Source organism: Chrysochloris asiatica, unplaced genomic scaffold (assembly GCF_000296735.1).
Source record: "Chrysochloris asiatica unplaced genomic scaffold, ChrAsi1.0 scaffold00286, whole genome shotgun sequence".
Classification (NCBI taxonomy): Eukaryota; Metazoa; Chordata; class Mammalia; order Afrosoricida; family Chrysochloridae; genus Chrysochloris; species Chrysochloris asiatica.
The window spans coordinates 3,737,071-3,740,720 of NW_006408804.1; positions in this window are offsets into that span (position 1 = coordinate 3,737,071).

Genomic DNA, 3,650 nt, shown 5'->3' on the forward strand with positions numbered 1-3,650 from the left:
ATAATAACAATTGTGAAGATGGTACAAAACCATATTATTTTGTTCTGTTGCACATGGGGTTTCTATGAATTGAAACTGACTCAATAGCACCTAGCAATAACAACATGTGATGAAGATGTCCAACTTCATTCTTTTGCATGTGGATATTCAAAGTCCTGCCATTATTTGTTGAAAATATTACTCTTTCCCTGTTGAATTGTGTTGGAACCCTTGTTTAAAATCAATTAACCATAAATATATTTTTGGATTCTCAATTCTATTCCATTGATCTATATGTAGATCCTTGAGCCAGTATAATTTTGATTGTTGTAGTCTTGAAGTAAATTTTGAAATAGAGAGAAAAAAATGAATACATTGTACATATTGAATTAACTGTGATATTTTGGGGGAAAATCTACTTAAGTGATCCTTTGAGAGGTTTGTACTAACTTCTAAATATTTTCCAATGACTTTAATACTGCTTTAGAAAACAAAAAAATATATTATTTCTTTTAATATTTCTCAAAAACAGCATGCCAATCAACCATTTCTGAGAATTCATATTTCTACCTAGGAGATCATCAGCCTCCATGCCCAATATTCATCAAAACAACATAGGTGGTAGTCATCAATCCAGAGTAGGTTATGTTTACAAACATGATGGACATTAAATGCTGCTTTGCATATTTAATTGATGGCATACTCAAACAAGAGATCAACTTAGTTTGCACTTCTTCTAAAGTGCATACTGTCTAGTCTGGCACCAGAATCTTGACTTCCTTGCCTCAACTGTAGGTTGGGTTTCAAGTTCAAAATCCACATTTAAATGATTTCACTGTCTTTGCTCTCACTCTCATTAATCTCATATATATTTATTTTCAACATTCATTTTATGACATTACTATTTCAAAATGAGTCATACTACTGTTGTTAGGTGGTGTTAAGTCAGTACTGACTCATAGCAACCTTATGCATAACAGAATGAAACATTGCCTGGTATCGCACCAACCTCACAAACATTGCTACACTATGGCCCATTGCTGCTGCCAATGTGCAAGTCCATGTCCGGAGTGACATATGTCTGGAGTGACCAAGAATGATGTCCTATTCTAGGGATTGCTCAATTGTTTGAAGTATGAGAGATAAAGTCTGGCCATCCTGGCTTCTAAGGAGTATTCTGGATGTCCTTCTTCCAACACAAATTTATTTATTCTACTGACAGTCCGTTGTACTTTTAAGATTCTCCTTTAATATTCAATTCTTCTATAGTATTGATTATTCATTATCTAAATTTCACATGCACATGAGACTATTGAAAATATCATTCACCTTAGGCCTCAAACCAACATCTTTGCTCTACAACACTTTAAATAGTTCCTTTGAAGCAAATTTATTTACCTAATGCAATATATCATTTGATTTATTGGCTGCTGCTTCCACATGTGTTAATGGTTGATCGGAGCAAGATGAAGTCTTTGGCAACTTCAATATTTTCTCCATTTATTTAGATGTTATTTATTGATGCAGTGGTGAGGATTTTTGTTTTCATTACATTGGAGAGCAACTCATACCAAAGGCTTTGGTCTTTGATCTTTATCAGTAAGTATTTCAAGTCCTCTTAAACTTCAGCAAGCAAAGTTGCATCATCTGCATGCATATTACAGGTTATTAATGAGTCTTTGTCCAATCCTGATGTCATGTTCTTCTTAATATAATCCAGTTTCTCAGATTATTTGTTCAGCATACAGATTGACTAAATACAGTGAAAGAATGCATCCATGACATACATCTTTCCTAATTTTAAAACATTCAGTGTTTCCTTTTTCTGTTGGAACAACTGCCTTTTGGTCTATGTACAGGTCCCTCATGAGCACAATTAAGTATTCTGGAATATTCATTCCCCACAATATTATCAATAACTTATATGATCCACACAGTTGACAGTCTTTGCATAGTCAATGAACCATAGGTAAACATTTTCCTGGTATTCTTTGCTTTTAGCCAAGATCCATCTAACATTAGCAATGATATCCCTCATTCCTCTTCCTTGTCTGAATCTGGCTAAAACCTCTGGCATTTTGCTATCCCTGTACTGCTGCCATTTCTAAATGGTCTTTAATAAAGTTTTACTTGTATGCAATATTAGTGATATTTTCCAATTATTTCCACATTCCATTGGGTCATCTCTCTTTGGAATGAGCACAATTATGGATCTTTTACAATCAGTTGACCAGGTTACTATGTTCCAAATTTCTTTGCATAAATGAGGGAGCGTCTCCAGTGCTGCCTCAGTTTGTGGAAAGATTTCAATTTGCATTCCATCAATTCCCAGAGACTGTTCTTTTCCAATGCCTTAAGTGTCCCTTGAACTTCTTTCTTCAGTATCATCAGTTTTTTTTGTTTTGTTTTTTTATTAATTCTGTATATTCTTTCCATTTTCTTTTGATGCTTTCTGAATCATTCACTATTTTGTCCACCACCCTTCAATATTGCTATTAAGACTTGAATTTTTCCTTCAGTTGCCTCAATTTGAAAATGCTGAGTGTCTTCTTCCTATTTGGTTTTCCAACTCTAAGTCTTTGCACATTTCATTGTAATATTTGACATTGTCTTCTCAAGCTGACCTTTGAAATTTTTTGTTCTGCTCTTTAGCTTCTTCATGCCTTCCAATTGCTTTGGCATTTCTATGCCGGAAAGCAAGTTTTAGAGTCTCTTCTGACATCCGTTTTAGTCATTCCCTTCTTAATGACCTTTTTTTCCTTCCCGTATTATGTTCTTCATGTTATCCTACAACTCCTCTGATCTTTGGTTTTTAGTGTCTAATTAATCAAATCTGCTCTTCAGATGATATCTAAATTCAGGTGGGATATGTTCAAGGTCACATTTTAGTTCTTGTGGACTTGTTTTAATTTTCTTCAACTTCAGCCTGAACTTGCATATGAGCAATTGATGGTTTGTTGCACAGTCTGGCTCTAGACTTGTTTTGGGTGATGTTATAAAGCTTTTCTACTGTCTCTTCCCATAGATCTAGTAAATTTAATTTCTGTGTATACCATCCCGTGAGGTCCATGTATGCAACCATCTTTTTGCTGTTTAAAAAAGGTATTTGCAATGAAGAAGCCATATCAAAATCCTATCGTGCGTTCTCTAGTTATCATTTCTATCGACAACGCCATATTTTCCAGTGACTGATCCTTCTTCGTTTCCGATCTTTGCATTCTAATAGCCAATAATTATCACAGCATCTTGACTGCATGTTTGATCAATTTTAGACTGAAGAAATTGGTAGAATTCTTCAGTTTCATCATCACTGGCTTTAGTGACCAGTGTCTAAATTTGAATAATAGTTGTAGTAACCCTATGCAGAGTCGCTATGGGTCAGAACCTACTCGGTGGCAATTAACAACAACAAAAATGGAGTCTTGGTGTGCACTGCACTGCAAGGTAGGTTTGAACAGCAAGGTCAGCAGTTCAAACTCAACAGCCACTACTTAGAAACCCTATACAGGGTCACTATGAGTTGGAATTGACTTGACTGCACTTTACAAAAACAACAACAATGTGGAGTCTTGGTGTGGTGATAAAAGATAAGCAATCGACTGCTAACTACAAGGTAACCCACCAGCCACTCCTTAGAGACCATATACAGTATACATCTTAGTCAAAACTAG